At 36.0% G+C, this 26,970-nt stretch overlaps 1 long non-coding RNA gene across 1 annotated transcript; it reads right to left on the reverse strand.

Annotated features, from left to right (window-relative positions):
- Positions 1 to 9,225: 9,225 nt before the first annotated feature.
- On the reverse strand, positions 9,226 to 10,409 carry LOC145107465 (uncharacterized). The gene is made up of 3 exons (XR_013707874.1): positions 10,323 to 10,409; positions 10,147 to 10,231; positions 9,226 to 9,314 (listed from the first exon to the last, which is right to left on the reverse strand). It is a non-coding gene; the product is annotated as an uncharacterized LOC145107465 (long non-coding RNA).
- Positions 10,410 to 26,970: the final 16,561 nt, after the last annotated feature.

A 26,970-nucleotide genomic window follows, 5' to 3' on the forward strand; every position in this document is an offset into this window, starting at 1 on the left:
ATACTAAGCCATCATAGCTCACCTGTACGGATCTTTAATTCTCTTATGAATGATGTGACCTGTTCGGACGAGTGAGTTATTTATAACTACTTTTTAATTTCGCTGAATTTTTAATTTTTAATGGAAATTAAATCTTTCAAGTAATTTTATTTAGAAGACGTACCAAAATCTCAAAAGTGGGTTCCTCGTTGCTCCTTTATGTCATGTCATTAAATTCCTCCTTCTCCTCCGTCATTTCTCTCTGTCGAACAGTCTCTCTTGAAATGTCCCATTTCACCACATGCATGGCATACTTGAATTATACTAGCATCGGTGGTTGAAGTGATGTGTTGATTCGGGGTCCTACAGAAGTGGGGTTCTTCATCATTTCTCGTCTTCGTACAATCTCTTTTGAAATGTCTAGATTCGCCGCACCTATAACAGACCTGACTTATTCCAACGCCGAGGACTTGGGTGGTTGGTTGTGCCGGTATCCTGCAGAAACGAGTGGTGTGCCCTTTTCTGTTGCAGTTCTTACAATGTATTTTGCGACACTTTCCTGTGTGATGGAAATTGCATTTCTTGCAATCCGGTAGGTTTCCAGCATATTGACTAGTTGGAATTTGAGTGACAGATGTTGTGGCTGCAGGGGTTGCCACAGGTTGCTGTCTCTTGGCAAGTCTTTGAGATAACTTACGCTCCTTTTTGTTCCAAAACTTTTGTTTGTGGTTCTTAGGTTTATGATTTGGAGTATCATTATGGATAGGCCCTTGTCGGTTTCCTTGTGTGTTAATACAGTTTGAATTGTCGAAATTGTTTCCATTCTCGTTTGGGTTGTTAGCATTGAATTGCTCCATGACAGCTATCACGGCGGCTGTGACCGCGACTTGAAATGTAGCGGAGTCTATCTGCAGAATTGGTGTCTCGCCAGTTGGTTGGTTACCTCCTTGTGAAGACATGGTTCTGTGGCATGACGAGAAACGATCTTGTGAGTAACGATGGTCATTGGTAGTTGTATTTCAACAATTTATATTTACTTATAAATTCCACGCCTTGATGGACTATCCTGAATGTTTCTAACAACATTCCTGAAGTGTATTCTATGGAAATGGGTATTGCACGAGTGTTATTTAAGCTAAGTTATACCGGTTTCCGAGAGTATCATGATCCGACTTCTATAGTGTTCTGATAACCATCCATAAAGGAAGTCTATATGAAATTGACTTTTGAATTTGTAGCGACTACCCTTGAATGAATTTATGTGACTTGGTTTACTGATACTAGTTGTAAGAAAAGAGGCGATAAGCCTAACACATAGTGCGAGTAGTGTAATCACTAACTCACTAGGTTATTTTTAGTATATTAGTTATTTGTGTGACGCATAAGACGTTTGGTTTCTTCGGCTGATCCCTCCTTAGTATTTTAACTTGTTGTTATCTTATAGTATCATAAAATACTCCTATAGTATTTTAACTTTATGTTCGGTTCTAGAGATCCTCTGCCTAAAGAGTTAGGTAAGTTTTTAAGTCTGTTGCAACACCACATCACTCCCAAACAAATGTTGGTCATATCTCAAATAAATATAGTTGATCAGGCTATATTGATCCCATATATGATTACATAACTGTCCAGGTTTGACCGTAGTGTCCAACCTTTAAATACTTTTGTTTCGTTCTTCTTGTGATACTTGTTCTAGTATGTATATATATATATATCTGCAGGTATGTATACTTTTATAAAAATATTGTTATATTTTAAAAATATACTTTTAGTCAGAGCACTTCGGCCCCATTGTATTTATAGTTGTATATCTTTTATAGTTTAATATACTTAGTTCACTATAAACAATGCTCTGATACCAATCTGTCACTCCCCCAAACCGGAATGGCGGAAACGTTCGGGGGCGGAGGACGTCATGCTCAGTATACATCATAGTAATCAAATTAAAAACAACAATTGCATTAATATTAGAGTGTTTACATTGTATTCAATTCACAAAAGATTTACTACAAAAGTAAATAACAAAACAAGGACATGAAGCTACTGTGCTCCATCTTCTGAATCCCAGTGCGCGTACCTATCTACTAGTTTCCTGAGAATACAAGTTATTTTGAAAGTGTAGATCAGCATTTAAGCTGGTGAGTTCATAAGTATTTTCGTTATAAAAAGTATAGTCTGAGTTCTTTAGAAAAGTTCGTCTGTTCCTCTAGAAAATCCTATATTTTCTGATGTGATGAATGATAAGTAAAAATGACTCTTACAATTCCTTATATGAGTACTTAATGAATACAAGTTATATACAATCCAGATCAAACAGACAATGAATTGTGTGGATCTGCCCTAAGCTCACAACCAAACAAGGAACAAGAAATGAGGCGGAAGTCACACATTTCATTGTTTGTTAGATCCTCATTGTGTATAACCCTAACATATTCGCTAGGCGCTTACAGATTTAACTGTAATAGTTCTTTGACATTTGATGAAAATATTCATTAAGAAAATCATATATTTTCTTTAGTAAATTGGTAACCACAATAGTTCATTCTATAGTCACTTAGTTTATACTAGCTATATATAATCTAATATCGAACGGACAGTTTAATGTGTGAATCTGCCCTAAGCTCACAACCAAACAAGGAACAGGAAGTAAGGCGGAAGTCACACATTTCACTGCCTATCGGATATTAATTATATATAACTCTGATGTATAAACTAAGGAATTCTAGAATTAACCATTTAAGGTCTGTTATGTTATACTAGTTTAATAATGCGTATTAAACCTTTTATAGACGGTTCACGGCCGTGAACATGGTTTGCTGTCGCGAACTTCACTTGATGAGGTTTATGGCCTGAATGCAATACTCCTAACTCGTTTCCTTAGTGGTTCACTCCCTAACACACAACCCTGACTTATACTAGGCTTAGAAACCTATAAATTTGACCTTTGGTTGCTGTGTTTGAGTTTACAGGACAAAAATTTTGGGTTGTGACAATGACCAACCTCGCCCCAACAAATCGGGGTCCTGCACCTCCTCCCGTACAACATCTCAAATGGTGGTCGGTCAATTCTAGCATGATAACTGTTGTTGTAGGAGAACTCGGCCAGTGGAAGGTAAGTATCCCAAATCCCTCTAAAATCCAACACACAAGCCCAAAGCATATCCTCGAGTTTCTGGATCGTCCACTCGCTCTGACCATCGGTCTGATGGTGGTATGTTGTACTGAAATGCAACTGAGTTCCCAACTCCTCATGAAACGTTCTCCAAAACCTGGAGGTGAAGCGAACATCCCAGTCCAACACCACCGAAACTGGCACCCCGTGCCTAACTACCACCTCCTAGACATAAATACCAGCTTGCTTCTCTGCGGATATGCTCTCGACAATCGGAATAAAATACGCACTCTTGGTTAATCAATCCACAATGACCTAGATAGAATCAACACCATGTGCCATCTTAGGCATTTTGTGATGAACTACATATTGATCTCCTCCCACTTCCACATAGGAATGGGTAACGGCTACACCTTGTTGTGAAGTCTCTGATGCTCGGCCTTGACTTTGCTGCAAGTTAGGCATCACTCAACAAACCAAGCTATCTCCCTTTTCATACAGGGCCACCAATAGCTCAACCTCAAATGCTTGTACTGTTGGATTATGTGTCTAATCCCATAACTATAATTGGTATGTACTTGACCCGATACAGCATGGTCCATTTGGGTTGTAACACTCTGGAACAATTTGATAGGATGGATATTTGTCTATTTGAGAAAGAGGTTATTTGTGTTTTTTTAATATATTATAAGTATAATATATTAATTGAGAAATCATATTATTTAATTAGTATTGATCAAGAATTAATTTGGAATTAATTTAGTGATCAAAAGAGACTAATTAAATTAACGGGGACTGATTGTGTAAATCAGTGATACATATGGTTTGGGCTATTGATCCATGACGGACTAAGTTTATGTGAAAGTCCATGAAATATTAGTCCATATGAATTATGGATCATAAGCCTAAGTGTAAGAATTAGGGTTTGCTTATGACTCTTGGAATTCTACACTATATATGTATTCCTCTAAAGCCAAAATCGTACACTATGTGTTCCTAGAAGCCATAAACGATTTTGTGTCTCCAAACCTCTCTCTCAAAGTCCTCCTCTTGTTCTTGGTTTTTCATAATTCCATTTGAGGCATCACACTTGAGGTGTTAGGCTCTTGAAAGACCAATTCCTACAAGCTACAATTAAGAGGTAATCTTCTAACTTACTTTTATGATTCATATGTCAAATTGTATGCTAGTTGTAGGTTTCATGATTTGGAAATTTTTGTTGCATGTATAACTAGAGAAAACTTATATCCAAAGCAATTAGGGTTGTATGTGCACCATAGGAGTGTTATAGTACACAAAACCCAACAGTGGTATCAGAGCCATGGGTAGTTTTATGTTATATAGTTGCATTTGTGAATTGTTCAAAGCTGGAAAAATGAAAATCTTCATTCTGTCAGCATGGACTCGCCGAGTCCACTCATGAACTCGATGAGTTCATCATGAAATCGACGAGTCCATAAACTGACTCGACGACTCGGACAGTCTGTTGGCAGATTTTCGGGATTTTTGGCCTGGATTGGATTGGGATCACTACCACAAACTGTTTTGCATCATAAAATCTAATTTTTCTGATATGGTAGTGATTATACTCATCCAATCAAAAGATAATTGTCAAAATTTTAAGATAATTGTTGGTTTTTATGATAAACAAAATTACTTGTAAATTGTTGATTTGGTATTATCTTGTTTTATGAGTTTGGTTAGATCAATCATAGATTATATGAAATTTTTATTTGTTAAAATTGATCTAAATGTTTTTAATGACTTCCATAACTTGTACTCAAGTTATGCAACATGAAAAGTCTCATCCATTAAAATGACATTAAACTCATAACTTATGGAAATGCAAAGTTTTCAAGAGTTACAAATTTTGTCATCAAATTTGGAACTCAAAAGTTTTTTTAAAGGAGTTACAAATAAATTGATCTTAATGTTTTTGAAGAGTTCCATAAGTTATGGAACTTGAAAAGTCTCATCTTCATAAAACAAATTAACTCCTTAAGTTATGAAGTTCAAAACTTTTTCAAGAATTATAAAACTTGCCCTCAAGTTTTAAAAGTTGAAAAGTCTCAATTAAGAAACATTGAATTCAAAGAAACCCAAGTAATTTGAAAAGTTTTCAAAATGTAACTCATGGGTTCATAACTTAAAATTAATTAAATAGTTTTAATTTGATTTAGCATCTTGATGTTTTTGAATAGTTCAATTAATACTTATAAACTTTATTAATAGTTAATTAAATGTTTAATTAAAAGAGTATTATTAAATCCACAATCATATGGTTTAAGTTTAATTAAATTAAGAGTATAATTTATTAATTAAACCATCAAGTATATTAAAAGTTTAAAATACACCCTTATACTATATAAAATTAAAAGTTTAATATATTATATATGTATAAGTTAAAAGTCAGTCTTACCGTTAGTAGGCCTCATTCACGAAGCCGGTCTATAAGGGGGGTATAAGGTTACTGTCTATAAAATGGTGGTTTAATAGGTGTCCACTCTCGCCCACCGCTTCCTTGACTGGTGGGGGTCGTTAGCCGAACGGGTAGGATAGGACATTAATTCTCATTAAAAGTATAATGAAAATACCAAGTAACTGAACACTTATAAATTCCCAATCTTAGTTACTTATGAAAAATGTGAATTTGGTGCAAACCCATGAAATTGCACTTTGCACCTTGTTAAGTAGTTAGTGGAGCGTGTGTGGTTAACCGGAACACTAATTTAGGACTGACAATGTGTGGAAAAGGGTAGTTTGATGTTAATCATTGATCAATGGAGCGTGTGTGGTTAACTGGCACATTGATTGGATGATTTGTAACATTAAGTGTACCAAGCTAATTTGCATGGTTATTCACACCTTGTTTGTGATCCTAGGCATCCCGGTCACAAACTTGAGATGGCATAATCAAGATTAAACATGTCATTGAAAAGTTCAATGAATCTCAAAAGAATCTAGGAATTTCAATTCATTTAAAACTTAATATTCAATTTCGTTTTTCATGGTGGAAATTGGTAAATCGTCATTTACCTACCTTCAAATATTTTGCAATTGGACTACGGCATCCCTCTTCCAAATTGTGAAATATTATGTTTGGTCCTAGCCTTAATATTCCATTTTGGGTGTTATATTAAGGACTTAAATCAACTAAACTTGAATTTCTCCCTTGTAGATGTCTAATTCAGACAACTATGGTCTTCCCGAATCTTTTGGAAAAAGCTTTTCTCATGAAGATGATGTTCCAAGAAATCATACTTCACTTCCTCCACCTCCTCCAATAATTCTCCCTGATCCACATGTTCGTCGACTTGAAAAGTTCAAGGTCACTCAAGCCCTTTTGGCAAGAAAACATGAAGATGGAAAGTCTGTATGTGCTCACGTCTTGGACATGAAGCTGCATATTGACAAGCTGAGAATGTTAGGAGTCGTTGTCACGAGGAAGTTGGCTGTTGACTTGGTTCTTCAATCACTTCCTAAGTCATATAGTGAGTTCATTAAAGATTACTATATGACAGACCGCAACATGTCCCTTATCGATCTTACCTATTTGCTAATTGCTGCTGAATCATAAATGATTTGGCGCACTGGTAAAGCAAATTTTATTGGAAGATCTACTTCCCAAACTTCCATGGACAATGACAATGGAAACCTTGGAAGTCCAGAAAAGATTTCTCCTTCCAAGGGAAAGGGAAAGGCTAAGTCTGAGATTGTCCCATGTACCATTCAGAAAGAGTTTGTTTGCTTCTATTGCCAAGAGAAGGGGCATTGGTTGCGAATCTGCCATATCTACCTGAAGGACCACAAGGATGGTAAAGTCAAAATGTATGACTCTGCTTCAGGTAAGTTCACTATCTAACTCTATTAAGTTCCTATTTGGAGATTATTAATACATGATGTGATAAGATTACATTTTGATGTTTTGTAGGATCGAAGAAAAGAAAGGAAGCTTAAAGGAAGAGTAAGCTGAGTCTGGTCGCGAAGAGATGGATTTTGATCGCATGGTTCGATGATCAGATTTGTGAGCTGCTACTAGCAGTTATGATAGGTTGCTTAGGAATATGTAATAACATAGTTTTCATTTGTAATTTCATTGTAAGGACAAGTTTTCTGTGTTTTATAAGTAAATAAAAATTTTAATTTTTGTCTTATTTTATATTTATCCTTGCAATGGCATTTGTGAAAATTGATGTTTGTATATTTCCATTGTTATCAATATTGGAAAATGGATTTGATTCTTTCGTTTGTGGTAGTGTCAAAATTTACCAAATAAGGAAAGATTCTCATCTCCTAAGGTTCAATTGGATAGAAACTTGGAGTCATGCGATTTGCATTGTATGATGAATGAGAACCTTCAACTTTGGGAAATTAAGACTAATTCCTTGTTCACATGTATATGTCAGTCAAGTGAAGGACTAGGGGATCAGGTACACTTGGTTGTACACTGGTCAGGTCCACCACAAAGAACGATAAGACTATTCGTCATGATTTACTAAAGTTTAGTAAATATGGTTATGCTTACAAGATTAAGTATAACTCTGAATCATTGGATAGGTGCCAATGTATAGCATAACGAATAAGAAGAATCAATTAGGCAGAAAGATAAAAAGTTCTCCAATCTGAAAGGAAGGGAGAGTACTTTAGTATCGTGTTTTATGATCATCCTTGTGATTATGGAACCATGTCACAATTTATCATCTATGGACACCTTAGTACATTTGCATGGATAAGAAGAGGTATCGAGAATTATTGAAATGGTTAAATCAATTAAGGAGAGTCATACTTCATTCCAAAATTGAGTCTTAGAGTTATTCTCCAAGATTATGACTTGAGTGACATATCTTAAGTAGGTTATAACACATTCAAATTGGTAGTTGTGATGTTTTGGATAAAACAAAGACCAACTAAGACCAATTGTGTGAAGTGTTTGTCTTAATAAGAAACCGTACTAACTCTTGAATATTTGTTTGTCAAGGAATGTTTCCTGACAATAGAATCTTATATGTCAAGAGGAAAGTGGGAGTCTTAAAGATCTTGAAAAGTTTCAAGAACTAATCAAGAATAAACCTGTTATTAATCACTAGCACACGACTTAAGGTTTGTAACCTATCATGTTGACATATTCTTGTTTCTGTGCCCATTCCAGTTAAGTTGACTACGCATGTGAATTCTATGAGTTCTCAATTGTTTGCATAATAATCTGGAAGCAATGGTAGGCCCTTGTGCTTCCAGGTGGCAAGAAATTAAGATTGAACAAGTTCAGTGTCACACCCCGATCCTTGTCAGAATCGATCAAGGCGTGATATATTGTTCAAAGTCTCATGACAACTATGTTATAATATGATTAGATTCAATTAAGTACTAAGTATGCAAACAAGATCCACAACATACAAATACAAATCCAAATACGAACAACATTTATTACATCAAATTTAAATAGTCTTGTGGATTTCTAAGGCACAACCTATTTTTCATCAACTTCATTCTCCAAATCTGCATCATGGGTAAAAACAGGTCAACTACGAGAGTTGGTGAGTAATCTAATTTTAGTAGAGAAAATTTGTGAAGTTGAAACATTTATAATTTGAAATTTGTTTTCTTTTGAAGACGGCAAACAATTGTATTTGAGATAACGGTTTATAAATCCAAAATTGATTAACAAATGATAACAACAACAATAAGTCCTCACCCTATGTATACATATGTATATATATATATATATATATACATATGTATACATAGGGTGAGGACTTATTGTTGTTGTTATCATTTGTTAATCAATTTTGGATTTATAAACCGTTATCTCAAATAAATATATATATAGGATGGAGCATCTAATCATCATACACACTCAACCACGTGCGATCAATCACCTTAGCGTCCCAAGGCGGGGTGGTCAACCCAATAGCGATATTATTGTCCATAACGTACCTCAAGAATACGGGCATAGTCATGGAGATTAGACTAAAAATGATAATGCACTACAAGTACATGTAGCGTAAACAAACAATAGTTATACAATTAATGACTCACGTATAAATGTCCCAACAATGTCTCAATTGTGATAAAACAATAAAATGAAGTTGGAACATATTAGAACCACATGATACACCCCAAAAGTATTGAAAATTATAAAATATGGGGTAGATTACTCACATTAGTCCCAAAACGAAATGCGTGTGTCGTACGATAGACGGTCCGGGTCAAAATGGCGTAGAACCTAATATAATTAATAGTTTTGGTTTAGGAACTGCTAAACGAGAATAGAGTATTAATACAAATTATAGTTTGTTATGTAAATGTATCATAAACTATACCTATTATAGTTTATCACAACAAGGGTAGTAGTAGTGTTCATAAACTATAATTGTCATAGTTTACCAAATGTTTGTGTATAACGGATGTAAACTTTGTTTATAAAAATTAATTATTTACCATACTTGTGAAGGTAAAAATCTATTTGTTTTCTGATGTATGTCTAATTACCAAGACAAAATGACATATAGTGTAATAATATATGATTACATAATGATATACACCTTGCTCAACGAGTTACAAGGCGTAAATGAAATTGATGGTATTTTTCTAGTAATAACGTTTCTGTTACTGTTCTTAGAAAATTTATAGAAAAATCATCAAAGGTCTAAATCAAAAACCGCAAATTCTGAGAGTTTATAAAGTGTGTCTAGTTTGTTCATAAATTTTCTTATGATTTTTAGTGATCTCCAACTTGTGTGAAAATATTCATATTCACAGACTGGTCCGGTTTTGTTTCTGAAATGATAGACAGTTTTGTAAAAATCACCATAAATCGTAGAAAAATCATATGGTGATGTGCAAGTAGTAATTTTAAAGGTATGAACCTGAACTATATGCGTCTGAAACAGTTTTGAAAACTAAAATGTTTAAGTTGACCAAAACAGTCCGTGAATGGAGTTAAACGTTTCTGTTGAAGACTGTTAAATGAGTTTAGTTGTGTTTTTGGTGTTTTAACTTGTATTCCCCCCCTTAAAACTTAAGAAAAATATGAAAATATAGGGGTATGAACTCACCTTATGTGTTATTAGAGGATGGATGTTGGAGAAGAGAAGTGTTCAACCCAAGAACACTTAGAAGATGCCTTGACGAATCGAGAACCTAACATGAAGGTGACGATGTTTGTGTAAGATTCTTATGATTTTGAGTAGAAGGATGTGTAATAATCATAAGAAGAATGAATTATACTTACCAAGAGTGGAAGAAAGCTTGATAATCAGCCTTGGAAGTCTTGGAATTGAGAGAGAATGGTGAGAGAATTTGGAGTGTGATCCTTGGAGGAAAATGAGAGAATGAAAGAAGTATGAAGGGATGGGTTTTTATACTTAGACAAGGAGTGGGGCTGGTCATGTAGTGGGTATAAGTTGGTCATGTAGTGGGTAAGAGTTGGTCATGTAGTGGGAAAGAGTTGGCCATGTAGTGGGTGTGAGTGGTGGCATGTGACATAAAGTAAAGTAAAGTCATCTTTCCACCTCAAGCACCTCCCCCACTAATTATTGGTATGAATGGCCCTAAAAACATAGGGATTACTGAAATATAGAGTTCTAACTGTAAAAATAAAGTTTTTGGTGAAAATCCCGCGTTAAAATGATGAAAAACGGGCCTAAAACAAAGTCGTAGTCGAAAAACCGGAAACATTATGACACGCAAAAATGCATGTCGTCTTCTTTTATGACAGGGGCTTCCTTGATACTCATTGCGTGTCATCAACACGCGCGTCGTAAGGTTACGACAGACAAATGTGTGTCGTCTTCCTTTATGACAGGGACTTCGGTCCTGAAGCTTTAGTTTTGGGTCCTTAAGCCTATTTTACCCGTTTTTACCCCGTTTCAAGTGGTTTTTGACCCAGTTAAGGGTCGGGATGGCCCGAATGATTACAAAAATTTAAAGGAACTTTTGAGAGAGATTTGGGAGAGATTCGGGAGAGATTTGGGAGAGATTTTAATAGAGAGAGGTTGAGTGAAAGAGATTGTGAGAGGTTTCGTTTGTGATCTTTTTGAGTGTCCGGCTTCGCAACGAAAGGTCCATAAACCCCGTTAAGCCATGATTTAGTGTCTTACTCAATCCCGATGATTGTGCAATAGTGTTTTATCGCTTTGGTTCGTTGTTTAGCACTGTTAAGGCTAAGGAAAATCAAACACATGAATTTTTCAAATGATGTTTTCTCATTGATATAGCGAATTGTATAATGTAAACCCTAACATACAAGGGTTAATGGAGTTGACCGGTTTGACTTGTTGACTTTGTTTGACTTTGACTTGACCGAAATTTGACGGTTGTCACATTCAGTCCATATGAGTTTGGATTTGTCACTAACATTGTCTTGTGATTATGGTTATGACAAATCTGCATGGATAGGAACACATACACCATTAATCTAAGTGACAAAGGTTTCTCTCCGCTTCATGAAAATGATTGTGAGGAAACATTTTCACTAAGTAGATTTTAAGGAGATAGCATTTGTGATATTTGCATTCTCAAATTCTATTATGATTACGACATCCCTCTTCATAGTTCGAATTGTGAGAAATGGAAAAAGGTCTAAACATTTGAGACTTATTACTGTAAGTTCTGAAAATGGTTAGACACACATGTAAGCTATCTAAGCAAAGGTGTATGAGTTTGAGAAACCTAGATAAAGTCTTATCGAAGCATCTTGTATCAGAAACCTGAACTTGGGTAAGAAAATCAACAAGTATTGATTTCTAGAAGTCCACCTTATTTCTGAGCACATGTCAAAGCTAGTGGGAGCATAAGTGTTATGTTATTAAAGAAATAATTGTTAAGCTAGTGGGAGCATAATCATTATGGTAAGTGTTGCAAGTTAGAAATGTTAATTATAGAAAACGAAAGTTTCAATTCGCAAATTTGTAGAGTTTGAGAAGTTGTTTTTGTTGGATTAGGTGTCTAAGCCCATAACTATAATTGGTATGTACTTGACCCGAGAGTAGCATGGTCCATTTGGGTTGCCTTCACCAAAGCAATTTGATAGGATGGACATTTGAGAAGAGGTTCTTTATGATTTATTAATATATTATAAGTTATAATATATTAATATGAAATCATGTTATTTAATTAGTATTGATCAATAATTAATTTGGAATTAATTTAGTGATCAAAAGAGACTAATTAAATTAACGGGGACGTATTATGTAAATCAGTGATATATATATTGTTTGGGCTATTGATCCATGATGGGCTAAGTTTATGTAAGTATCCATGAAGAGTTAGCCCACATGAAATATGGATCATAACCCAAGTGTATGGATTAGGGTTTACCCATGACTCTTGGATTCCTACACTATATATGACACACTTTTTGCCTAAAGTTGGTTGAACATGTATTCTTGGAGAAGCATAGCCGGATTCTAGTGCTCCATATTCTCTCTCAAAAGTCCTCCACTTGTTCATGGTGTTTGTGAACCATCTGAGGCATCACATTTGAGGTGCTAAGTTCTTAAAGGCCAAAACTAAAAGCTACAACAAAGAGGTAATTATATAACTCAATTCTATGTTGTTTATGTCAAGTGTATGCTGGTTGTAGGCTTCATGCTGTGGAAACTATATTGCATGTATAATTAGAGAAAACATAGATCCAAAGCAATTAGGGTTGTATGATCACCATAGGATGTTGTAGTATACAAAACCCAACAGTGGTATCAGAGCTTATGATTGTTTTCTATTATATTTGATGCTTGGTTATTTTTCCAAGCTGGAAAAAATCGATTTTATGGACTCTGACTGATGAACTCGCCGAGTCCATTGACTGACTCGACGAGTCCACTCAGTAAAAGGGCAACTCGACGAGTCCAGTTCATGTACTCGTCGAGTAGATGCTTCTGGTTGTAGAATTTCGAGTTTTTGGCCAGAATTGGACTAGGATCATTACCACAAACTGTTTTGTAATCATAAAAAATGTATTTTCTGATTTGGTAATGATGATCCTCATCCAATTAAATGACAATTGTCAAATTTTATGATAATAAGATAATTATTTGTATTATTTGATATGAATTGTCTTGCTATATGAGTTAATTTAGATCATGAAAAACTATATGATAATTTTGCTTGGTAAAATTGATCTTAAATGTTTTTTAAAGTCCTCCATATCTTGTCCTCAAGTTATGGAACATGAAAATTTTTTTCATAAAAACCACATTAACTCATAAGTTATGGAAAACCAAAAAGTTTTAAAGAGTTACAAAACTTGTCCTCAAGTTTTGGTAGTTGAAAAGTCTCAAATTAAGAAACTCTTGTAATTGAAAGGTTTCAAAAGATGTAACTCTAGGGTTCATAACATAAAAATTAATTAAATAGTTTTAATTTTGAATTTTTAATAACCTAGATGCTTTGAATAGTTCAATTACACCTTATGGACTTTATTAAATTAATTCAAGTGTTTAATTAAAAGAGAAGTTTAATAAATCCATTATAACATGGTTTAAGATTAATTAAATTAATAGTATAATTTATTAATAGATTAAACCACCAAGTATTTAAATGTTTAAAATACACCCTTATACTATATAAAATTAAAATTTTAATATTTTATATATGTATAAGTTAAAAGTCAGTCTTACCGTTAGTAGGCCTCATTCACGAAACCGGTCTATAAGGGGGGTATAAGGTTACTGCCTATAAAATGGTGGTTTAATGGGTGTCCACTCTCACCCACCGCTTCCTTGACTGGTGGAGGGTCGTTAGCCGAACGGGTAGGATAGGACATTAATTCTCATTAAAAGTATAATGAAAATACGAAGTAACTAAACACTTATAAATTCCCAATCTTAGTTACTTAGGAAAAATGTGAATTTGGTGCTAACCCATGAAATTGCACTTTGCACCTTGATAAGTCGTTAGTGGAGCGTGTGTGGTTAACCGGCACACTAATCTGGGACTGACAATGTGTGGAAAAGGGTAGCTCGATGTTTTTCATAGATCAATGGAGCGTGTGTGGTTAACCGGCACATTGATTAGGTGATAAATGACATCGAGAGTACCAAGCTAATTTGCATGGTTATTCACACCTTGTTTGTGATCCTCGGTATCCCAGTCACAAACTTGAAGGGCATAATCGAGATTAAACATGCCATTGAAAAGCTTAATGAATCTCAAAAGAATCTAGGAATTTCAATTCATTTAAAACTTAATAATCAATTTCGTTTTTCATGGTGGAAATTGGTAAATTGTCATTTACCTACCTTCAAATATTTTGCAATTGGATTACGGCATCCCTCTTCCGAATTGTAAAATATTGTGTTGGGTCCTAGCCTTAATATTTCATTTGCATGTTATATTAAGGACTTAAATCAACAAAAACTTGAATTCTCCCTTGTAGATGTCTAGTTCATACTACTATGGTGTTCCCGAATCTTTTGGAAAAAGCTTTCTTTATAAAGATGGTATTCCACAAGACGATCAAGGTGAAAGATTAATCCCTTTTTTAGTGCTGCAGTGGAAATTCACTTCCTCCACCTCCTCCAATAATTCTCCCTAACCCACAAGTTCAAAGACTTGAAAAGTTCAAGGTCACTCAAGCCCTATTGGCTAGCAAACACCAAGATGGAAAGTCTGTGTGTGCACATGTCTTGGAGATGAAGTCACACATTAACAGGATGGGAATGATGGGTGTCGTTGTTTCAAGGAAGTTGGTTGTTGACTTGGTTCTTCAATCACTTCCTAAGTCATATAGTGGGTTCTTTAAGGACAACTATATGGGAGATCACGACATGACCCTTATTGATCTAACCTATTTGCTAATTGCTGTTGAATCAGTAATGATTTGGCGCACTGGTAAAGCAAATTTGATTGGAAGATCTACTTCCCAAACTTCCATGGACATTGACAATGGTAACATTGGAAGTCCAGAAAAGCTTTCTCTTCCCAATGGAAAGGCATCGGCCATGGTCAAGTCATTTGACCAAATGGTAAAGAGAAAGGATAAGTCTGAGATAGTCCCGTGTACCATTCCTAAAGAGTCCATATGTTTCTATTGCCAAGAGAAGGGGCATTGGTTGCGAAGCTTCCATATTTACCTGAAAGATCGCAAGGATGGTAAAGTCAAAATGTTTGACTCTACTTCAGGTAAGCCCACTATCTAACTCCATTAAGTTCCTATTTGGAGATTCTTAATACATGATGTAATGTAATTACATTTTGATGTTTTGTAGGATCAAAGGAATGGAAGGAAACTTAAAGGAAGAGTAGGCTGATTCTGATCGTGAAGAGATGGATTTTGATCGCATGGTTCGATGATCAGAATTTTGAGATGCTGCTTAAGAGTTATGACAGATTGCTTAGGAATAGATAAGAACATAGTTTTCATATGTATTTGCATTGTAAGGAAAAGTTTTCCATAATTTTAATAAATAAATTTTGATTTTATTTTATTTTAAGTTTCCTTACAATGACATTTGTGAAAATTGTTGTTTATATATTTCCATTGATAGCAATATTGGAAATGGATTTGATTCTTTCGTTTGTGGTAGTGTCAAGATTTACCAAATAAGGAAAGATTCTCATCACCCAAGTTTCAGTTGGATAGAAACTTGGAATCATGCAACTTGTATATTGTGATGAATGAGAACTTCATCTTTGGGATATTAAGACTAATTCCTTGTTCACATGTATATGTGAGTCAAGTGAAGGACCAGGGGATCGGGTACACTTGGTTATACGCTGATCAGGTCCACCACAAAGAACAATAAGACTATTCGTTATGATTTACTAAAGTTTAGTAAATATGGTTATGCTTAAAAGATTAAGTGTAATTCTGAATCATTGGAAAAGTTTCAATGTATGGCAGAACGAATAAGAAGAATCAAATTAGGCAGAAAGATAAAAAGTTTCTCCAATCTGAGAAGAAGGGAGAGTACTTAAGTATCGTTTTTTATGATTATCTTAGTGGTTATGAAACCATATCACAATTGATCCTCTAAGGACATCTTAGTGCATTTGTATGGCTAAGAAGAGGAATCGTGAATTGTTGATATGGTTAAATCAAAAGGTGAGTCATACTTCGTTCCAAAATCAAGTCTTAGAGTCATACTCCAAGATTGTGCCTTGAGTGACAAAATCTTAAGAAGGTTTATAACACTTATCAAATGTAGAGTAAAATGTTTCTTACTCCTGTACATTTGAAATTGGTAAGTTTTCATGTCTTGGATAAGCAAAGACCAACTAAGACCAACTGTGTGAAATGTTTTGTCTTGATAAGAGACCGCACTAACTATTGAATATTTCTTTGTCAAGTAATGTTTATTGACAAAGAGAGTCTTATATGTCAAGAGGTCTGTGGGAGTCTTAAAGATCTTGAAAAGCTTCAAGAACTAATCAAGAATAAACCTATTGTTAATCACTAGCACATTAATTGAGGTTTGTAATCTATTGTGTTGGCATATTCTTGTTTTTGTGCCCATTCCAGTTAAAGTTGACAATGCATGTGAGTTCTTTCAGTTCTCAACTGTTTGCATAACAACTTGGAAGAAATGGTATGCCCTTGAGCTGCCATGTGGTAAGAAATTAAGATTGAACAGGTTCAGTCCATATGAGTTTGGATTTGTCAATAACCTTGTCGTGTGATTATGGTTATGACAAATTCACATGGATAGGAACACATAAACCATAAAATCTAAGTGTCATAAGGTTTCTCTCCAATTCATGAAAATGATTGTGAGGAAACGCTTTCACTAAGTATATTTTAAATAGTTAGAAATTGTGATATTTTCATTCTCAAATTCGATTATGATTACGACATCCCTCTTCATAGTTCGAATTGTGAGAAATGGAAAAAGGTCTAAACATTTGAGACTTACTGTTGTAAGTTCTAAAATTGTTTAGACACACATGTGAGCTATCTAAGTAAAGGTGTATAAGTTTGAGGAGCCTAGATAAAGTCTTATCGAAGCATCTTGTATCAGAAATCTGAACTTTGGTAAGAAAGTCAACAAGTATTGATTTCTAGAAGTCCAGTTGATTTCTGGGTGCATGTCAAAGCTAGTGGGAGCATAAGTATTATGCTAGTAAGATAATAATTATTATGCTAGTAGGAGGATAATTATTATGGTAAGTGTTGCGAGTTAGCAATGTTAATTATAGAAAACAAAAGTTTCAATTCGCAAAGTTGCAGGGTTTGAAAAGTTGTTTTGCTATAATTAAGGGAGAGGAATTCATACTTCATTTCGAATCTAAAAACTTAGATTGAGATTTTAATCGAATTTAGTCATGGACATATGTGAATGTTATGTTGAAATGATTCAACATAAGGAAATTCTATATGTGGAAATATTATAGCGAAATACTGGTAAAGTATCATGTCTTTATGTAAGACATTATGAATCGTATCCCATATGCTTCGGGTATAGGATCGATTCCATATGCTATAATATTAATCTGTTCTAATTTTCCAAATGCCTAGGGCATTAAGAGGGAAAAGGGACTAGAACGAGATATGACTAAAATGGTTAAGCAATTGTCGAGGACAATCTGAGGATTACCAAAGATTGGTTGCTTATGGACAGTTGGAAGTGTAGTATAAGTTTTGGAAGGTCCATATGGACAAGTTCTGAGAAGATGTAACTCTTGTTCAGAAGTTCTAGTCATATGGAATTATGGAAATGTTCCATAAGTGGAAGTTAATCATAAAATCTGTGTAAGATTAGAAACCTTAATGCAAGAAGGATGTTCAAAGGAATGTACTTTGAATATGAGACTTCGCTTCCATGGAATTGGTTCAGTAACCAATTTCCAAAGGGAATACTTTGTAATATCATTGGCATAGTCTTTGTGACCTTTGTGCATTGACATTACAAAAGGATTATTGCATTTAAGTTTCGAATCTAACAGATTATAGTAAATGGCAAGAATTTGGTATTCTTACACTTACTATAAGGATTTGGAAATGTGAAATGAGCATCATTGAAATGTTGTCAATTGATCTATTTCACAAAGAAAGGACCATAGGCAAACGTAGTGTGCATGCTTGGAGCATGGCATAACTATTGTTTTAATTCAAGTATTAAGTTGATTAATCGAAACATTACACAATGAATAATGTGTAATCAATATGGTGATTAAATAAAAGGTGTTTTATTTATATTCATAAGTTCTGAGACCATATTGGATTCGATTATTCTTGTGTTTCACTTTGCAGGTTTTGACTTCCAGAATAATAAGATTATTCAAACTATCCACATTCGATCATACTTTGGAAGTAGGTATTGAGGCAAGATTGTCATGAATATGATTGTAGATTGTCTAGGTGTTTTAGACATAACACAAGTTTGATGCAGTGTTCATAAGTACTCCTCGAATAAGATTCAAGTATTGGATTAAACCCACACTCATCTGAATCACTTCATGGATTTTATCACGAGTGATTGTGAGACGATAATATCTTATATTCTTAAAACAGAGACGTGTGAGTTGTAGCTTACAAATCGGTTGCACATTGATGATGTGTAAACACACCAGTAACTTGGTGTTATAAAACGCATTGTTGTGTGTGATTTGATGAGTAAATATAGAAAGCATATGAGTCGAAGTTTATCCATTCCTTTTACCCTTAGAGTGATAAAAGCGATATTCGTGGGTCCCTCGATGATTTGGTGATGACACCCTAAGTGCTTGGCCAAGCCTGAACTGATTTGATTTGTTCAATTAGTCGGTCGTCATAAATCAAAAATCGGGAAACATCACATGAACAGAGAGAATGATTATAATCCATGTCTCAGTTCATACGATATCTAATGGAGAAATATATGATCCCTTATCTAATGGACGTGTCATTGACTAGGTCAGAGTTCGACAGCGGCTTTTAAGAGCTACGATTGCTAGTCGGGTTGTTGAGTCGTACTTGTAATAATAGTTATTAAACTTATCCAAGTGGGAGACTGTTGGATTAGGTGTCTAAGCCCATAACTATAATTGGTATGTAATTGACCCGAGAGTAGCATGGTCCATTTGGGTTGCCTTCACCAGAGCAATTTGATAGGATGGACTTTTGAGAAGAGGTTATTTATGATTTATTAATATATTATAAGTTCTAATATATTAATATGAAATCATGTTATTTAATTAGTATTGATCAATAATTAATTTGGAATTAATTTAGTGATCAAAAGAGACTAATTAAATTAACGGGGACTGATTATGTAAATCAGTGATATATATTGTTTGGGCTATTGATCCATGATGGGCTAAGTTTATGTAAGTATCTATGAAGAGTTAGCCCACATGAAATATGGATCATAACCCAAGTGTATGGATTAGGGTTTACCCATGACTCTTGGATTCCTACATTATATATATATATATATATATATATATATATATATATATATATATATATGACATCCCTTTGGCCTAAAGTTTGTTGAACATGTATTCTTGGAGAAGCATAGCCGAATTTTAGTGCTCCATATACTCTCTCAAAAGTCCTCCATTTGTTCATGGTGTTTGTGAACCATTTGCGGCATCACATTTGAGGTGCTAAGTTCTTAAAGGCCAAAACTACAAGCTACAACAAAGAGGTAATTCTATAACTCAATTTTATGTTGTTTATGTCAATTGTATGCTAGTTATAGGCTTCATGCTTTGGAAACAATATTGCATGTATAATTAGAGAAAACATATATCCAAAGTAATTAGGGTTGTATGTGCACCATAGGATGTTGTAGTATACAAAACCCAACAGTTTTGCTATAACTAAGGGAGAGGAACTCATACTTTATTTCAAATCTAAAAGCTTAGATTGAAGTATTAATCAAACTTAGTCATGAGTATATATGAATATCATGTTGAAATGTTTCAACACTGAAAATTCTATATATGGAAATATTATAGCAAAAGACTCGTGTCTTTATGTAAAATATTATGAATCGTATCACATATGCTTCGGGTATAGGATCGATTGCATATGCTATAATATTCTTGTGTTCCAAATTTTTCAAATTCCTAGGGCATTAAGATGGAAATGGGAACAGAACTAGATATGACTAAAGTTGTTAAACAATTGCTAAGAACAATCTGAGGTTCGCCAAAGATTGGTTGCTTATGGGCAGTTAGAGGTATAGTAATGAATGGACTGTATTGACATTATTATGAATAGACATGATTCTATTAATAATGAGTTGTCATATGGAAAAATGGAAATGTTTCCATAATGGGAGTTGGATATTAGGAATCTATATGTAGGTTAGAAACTTTTATGCAAGAAGGATGTTCAAAGGAATGTACTTTGAAATTGAGACTTCGCCTCCATGGAATTGTTTTGTTGTCAATCTCTAGTGGAATAATTTGTAATTTCATTGTCCATGTCTCTGTGGCTTTGGTGCATTAACATTACAAAAGGATCATTACATAAGGGTTAGAACCTAACATATTCTAACAGTGGCAAGAATTTGGCATTCTTACACTTGTGATAAAAATTTGGAGTTGTGAAATGAGTTTCATTGAAGTTGTATTCAATTGATCTATTTCACAAAGAAAGGACCATAGGTAAACATAGTGTGCATGCTACGAGCATGGGATAACTATTGTTTTAATTCAAGTATAAAGTTGATAAATAGAAACATTATACAATGAATAATGTGTAATCAATATGGTGATTAAATAAAAGGTGTTTTATTTATATTCAAAAGTTTTGAGACCATATTGGATTCGATTATTCTTGTGTTTCACTTTGCATGTGTTGACTTCCCGAATAACTAGGTTATTCAAACTATCCACATTCGATCATACTTTGGAAGTAGGTATTGAAGCTAGACTGTCATGAATGGGTCTGTAGATTGTCTAAAGGTGTTTAGACATAGCACAAGGTTGTTGTAGTATTCATGAGTACTCCTGTAATAAGATTTGAGTATTGGATTCAACCCACGCTCATTTGAATCACTTCATGGATTTTATCACGAGTGATCATGAGACGATAATATCTTATATTCTTGAAACCTAGACATGTGAGTTGTAGTTTACAAGTCGGTCGCACATTGACATATGTAAACACACCAGTAACTTGGTGTTATACAACATATTGTTGTGTGTGATTTGATGAGTAAGTACAACAAGCATATGAGTCGAAGTTTATCCGTTCCTTTTACCCAATGTGGGATAAAAGCGATATATGTGGGCCCCTCGATGATTTAGTGATGACAACCCTAAGCGTTTGGCCAAGCCTGGACTGATTTGATTTGTTCAGTTAGTCGGTCGTCATAAATCGGAAATCGGGAAACAACACATGAACAGAGAGAATGATTAAAATCCATGTCCCAGTTCATACGATATCTAGAATGGAGGAATATATGATCCCTTATCTAATGGACGCGTTACTAATAAGATCACAGTTCGACAACGATATTTTTGAGACCACCGAAACCTGGAGGTGAAGCGAACGTCCCAGTCCAAGACCACCGAAACTGGCACCCCGTGCCTAACTACCACCTCCTAGATATAAATACCAGCTTGCTTCTCTGCGGATATGCTCTCGACAATCGGGATAAAATGCGCACTCTTCGTTAATCAATCCACAATGACCTAGATATAATCAACACCATGTGCCATCTTAGGCATTTTTGTGATGAAGTACATAGTGATCTCCTCCCACTTCCACATAGGAATGGGTAACGGTTGCACCTTGTTGTGGAGTCTCTGATGCTCGGACTTGACTTTGCTGCAAGTTAGGCATCACTCAACAAACCAAGCTATCTCCCTTTTCATACAGGGCCACCAATAGCTCAACCTCAAATGCTTGTACTGTTGGATTATGTGTCTAAGCCCATAACTATAATTGGTATGTACTTGACCCGATGCAGCATGGTCCATTTGGGTTGTAACACTATGGAACAATTTGATAGGATGGATATTTGAGAAAGAGGTTATTTGTGATTTATTAATATATTATAAGTATAATATATTAATTGAGAAATCATATTATTTAATTAGTATTGATCAAGAATTAATTTGGAATTAATTTAGTGATCAAAAGAGACTAATTAAATTAACGGGGACTGATTGTGTAAATCAGTGATACATATGGTTTGGGTTATTGATCCATGATGGACTAAGCTTATGTGAAAGTCCATGAAATATTAGTCCATATGAATTATGGATCATAAGCCTAAGTGTAAGTATTAGGGTTTGCTTATGACTCTTGGAATTCTACACTATATATGTATTCCTCTAAAGCCAAAATCATACACTATGTGTTCCTAGAAGCCATAAACGATTTTGTGTCTCCAAACCTCTCTCTCAAAGTCCTCCTCTTGTTTTTGGTTTGTTATAATTCCATTTGAGGCATCACACTTGAGGTGCTAGGCTCTTGAAAGACCAATTCCTACAAGCTACAATTAAGAGGTAATCTTCTAACTTACTTTTATGATTCATATGTCAAATTGTATGCTAGTTGTAGGTTTCAAGCTTTGGAAATTTTTGTTGCATGTATAACTAGAGAAAACTTAGTTCCAAAGCTATTAGGGTTGTATGTGCACCATAGGAGTGTTATAGTACACAAAACCCAACATGTACATCTTTGTGGCCCCTGGATGGATATAAAACTTCGACTTATGCGCCTCCTCCAGTACCGGCTGTCTCACCCCACCTGATGTCAGGACCCAAACCCTACCACACCGAGTCAGCAATTCACGACTGTCCCTGAAAAACAAGGGAATTTCCCCCGGATCCACTCAACCTTCCGATTCTCCTTTTTCAAACCCTCCACTTGAGCTTCCTTTATCAAATCTAACAGAGGCGAGGTGACAACCAACCTCAAGCAAACATCTCTGATATGAGTACTTGCCGTCTTGTGGCTCAACGCATCGCCTCATCGGCCACCACATTGTCCTTCCCAGGGTGGTACATGATCTCGCAATCACAATCCTTTACCACATCCAACCATCTCTGCTTCCTCATGTTCATATTTGGCTGGTCCATCAAATATCTCACACTCTTGTGGTCAGTGTAGATAGTACACCGGACCCCATACAAATAGTGCCTCCAGATCTTGAGGGCAAAAAGCACGGCCCCCAACTCCAAATCATGCGTGGGGTAATTCGCCTCATGAGGCTTAAGCTGCCTTGAAGCGTATGCAATCATGTGACCTTTCTGCATAAGAACAGCTCCCAAACCCGAGATAGAGGCATCGTAAAAAACCATAAATTCATCCAAACCCTCAGGGAGAGCAAGAGTCGAGGCCTCACACAATCTCTGCCTCAAAGTCTTAAAAGCCAATTGCTTATCCGGCCCCCACCGAAAGGTCACTTTCTTCTTTGTGAAACAGGTTAATGGCACAAAAATCTTGGAGAAGTCCTGGATAAATCTCCGATAATACCCCGCGAGACCTAAGAAACTCCAAATCTCCGATGCGGTCCTCAGGACCTCCCAACGCATCACAGCCTCGATCTTGTCCGAGTCGACCAAGATTCTTTCCCGGTTGACGATATGCCCCAGAAACTGCATCTCACGCAACCAAAACTCACGTTTGGAGAATTTGGCATAAAGTCTCTCCCTCATCAGGGTCTCCCAACCATCTCGAAAATGCTACGCATGCTGCTCCTTGGTCTTGTAGTAGACCAGAATATCATCAATGAAAACAATCACAGACCGATCCAGCGTCGGCCTGCAGACCCGACTCATGAGATCCATGAACACTGCTGGTGCATTGGTGAGCCCGAAAGTCATCACCATAAACTCGTAATGACCACAACGTGTTCTGAAGGCTGTTTTCTGCATATCCTCATCTCAGACTCTCATCTGGTGGTATCCTGACCGCAAATCAATCTTGGAAAAACAAGATGTACCCTGAAGCCGGTCAAACCAATCGTCAATCCCGGGAGTGGGTAACGGTTTTTCACCGTTAGCTTATTCAACTCCTGATAGTCAATACACATCCTGTGCGAACTGTCCTTTTTCTTCACAAACAGGATCGGTTCTCCCCACACAGAACTGCTCGTACGAACAAAACCCTTGTCTAGCAGCTCCTGCAGCTGCGTAGACAACTCCTGCATCTCAGGCGGTGCTAGGCGATACGGCGCCTTGGCTATCAGAGTCGCACCAGGTACCAAATCAATCTGAAACTAGACTTGCCTCTCGGGATGCACTCCAGGAAACTCCTCGGGAAAAACATCAGGAAAATCCCACATAATGTGTACCCTGCTCAACTCTGTCGTGACCTCAACCCGCGTGTCAGAAACATAAGCTAGAAACCCGTAACAAACCTGCTGTTGATATCTCCTGGCCCTCGCAGCTGAACAGAGAGCTGGCCCATGCGAAGCTCTCTCACAAGTAATAACCAATTCTCCCCCACTTAGGGTTCGAACTCTCACTAACTACCACTCGCAATCAATCACGGCCCTATTGGGGCCCAACCAATCCATCCCGATGATAACCTTCGGTCCTCACAAGGTAATCAACACCAACTCAATAGGGAACCTCTCACCGAATATGTTCAGGACACACCCACGGAAAATCCTCGAAGCACTCACGGTACGTTTATCCGTAATCTCCACCGCTAGAGGGGAATCCAAAGTCCCTGGAGCGTCTCGAAACTTCTTGTTGAGCACAAGAGATACGATGGATCGGGTACCCCCCCCCCAAATCAAACAAAACATGAGCAGACAAACTGTTGACCAAGAAGGTCCTTATACAAGATCATAATAAATATAAGAATAAACAAGGAAAGAAATAAAAGATATGGTTAGAACACATACCAGTAACTACATCCGGCGCTGCATGGGCCTCATCGGTGGTCAGCTGAAAAGCCCTGCTCTTCACCACAGGAGCCTCCGCCATGCCATGACGGCCATCAGTAATCCTCAAGGTGGCTGGCGGAGGCGCCACCACTGCTTCCTCAGACAATCTCGGATAATCGGCCTTTTTATGGCCGGTCTAATTGCAATGAAAGAAAGTCAGATCCCTCTTGGGGCAATCCCTGCTCACGTGACCCGACTGGCCACAATTGAAACATCATGAACCTGCTGATCGGCAAGCTCCACTTTGCGGCTGTCCAAACTTGGCACAACGGCCCCGACCCTGCTGGCCTCTGGAGTGGGTATCGGAGGTCTTGGGTCTCTTAGTCTGACCCACAGTTATCTGAACCTGCTCCGGCTTCCACTTCGTCTGGAGCTCCAACTCAATTTCCCGCTTGCAGGCCTTATCGATCATGTCATTCAGGATCTTGCACCCCGAGAAGGTGTCACACCCCCGAACCGGAACGACGGAAACGTCCGGGGGCGGATGACGTCATTGTACAGTATCATAACAATTGAATATGAATGAAACAAGCATCACAACCAATATAGTGAATGTAGAGATATTACATTGTGTTCATAGTGTTGTTTACATAACATCAAAAATATGTGACAAAAGTAAATGACGCTTTGTAACGTCGTCCCATTTTCCAAAAGGTAGTCACTTGAAGTTACCTGTTACTGATTTCCTGAGAATACAAGTGGTTTGAAAAATGTCAACAACTAAGTTGGTGAGTTCATAAGCATTTTGTATGAAAAGGATTTGTAACTGTTTCGCGTAAAATGGTTTCGTATACTTCTAGAAAATCCGATTATTTCTTTAAAAACAAGTTGTAAGTCTTATACCCAAGACTAAAAATGTATGTATTTCCTTTGTATCTTTTCCTTGTAATATGATAATGTATGTTTCCAGAAAATCCAATATTTTCTTAAATATGAACTGTAGTCTTAAAAATCCTAAGACCAGAAATGTAAGTGATGTTGTACTGAAGAATAGTATGTAGTTTTATCTTTTTATAAAACTGATGAAGTGAAATTTACCCCATAAATCAAATGTTTTGTTAATCCCTATGTGAGTTATTATAATCATGCTTAATATGACTGATATGCATGAACAACGTTCTTCAGGTGTCAGAATTGGTAGACATTTGTCACCCTAGACTTGCCAGTCTAACTGTAGCGAACAGCTTAGGTGCGGGGTTGTCAATCCCGTATAGATCTATACACAACTATCTCGCTCTCCCTCCAGGAGACTCTGGTTATAATGCAGATCTTAAAGTGTACTCTAGGTAGGTACGGTGAAGAGAATGTCTCACAAGAGCATCAACAGATTTACGTGAACTATGACTCCTTTTTCTTGTAAAATGAAATAATTATACCATTGAATAATTATATGGTTCTTCTGAAATGAAAGTGTGGTTTTGTGACTCCCAGACTATACCAATTATAGTTTGTCTTGTATGTTTTGTTTAGACTATTTATATAATCTTTTATATAAATATAAAGTTGTAATCTTGTCTAGTGTCATTATATGTTACCAAAACATAATATCTTTGGGTTGTAACCCACCAAAATAGTAAATAACTATAATATAACCATTTTTGCTTGGAAACCTATATTTTAGTAAAAGTTACCAAAACCTTGTAGTTTTACAACTCATATTTCCCTGATGATATTTGTATCATATAATGAGTTATGTTTTTGTTAACTTTGCATACCAAAAATTAATATGTCACAATTATTGTAAGAAAAAAAAATAGTGCTAACTACATCTTATGCAAGCAATATCCCATATTTTAACATAAAGAATGGAACATGCAAATATCCATAAGACAAACAATTTTTGACTTGTATTCCCCCCCCCCCCTAAAAACATGAAAAACTCGAAAAATGGGGGTATGAAACTCACCTTGGGTGGATTTTGTGGATGGTTTGAAGTGAGAAGATGAAGATTTCGAGCCTAGCTTCTTGAGTGAAGTTGATAATCTTCTTTGGAGATGTGATTTTCCTAAGGGTTTCACACATGATAATGTGTGTAAAAATGATGAAATTTACACGAAAATGTGTTAAATCACTAGAGGATTTCGAAAATACTTACCAAAA

The sequence above is a fragment of the Lactuca virosa genome, chromosome 4 (assembly GCF_052849685.1).
Source record: "Lactuca virosa cultivar CGN04683 chromosome 4, Lactuca_virosa_CGN04683_v6, whole genome shotgun sequence".
NCBI lineage: Eukaryota > Viridiplantae > Streptophyta > Magnoliopsida > Asterales > Asteraceae > Lactuca > Lactuca virosa.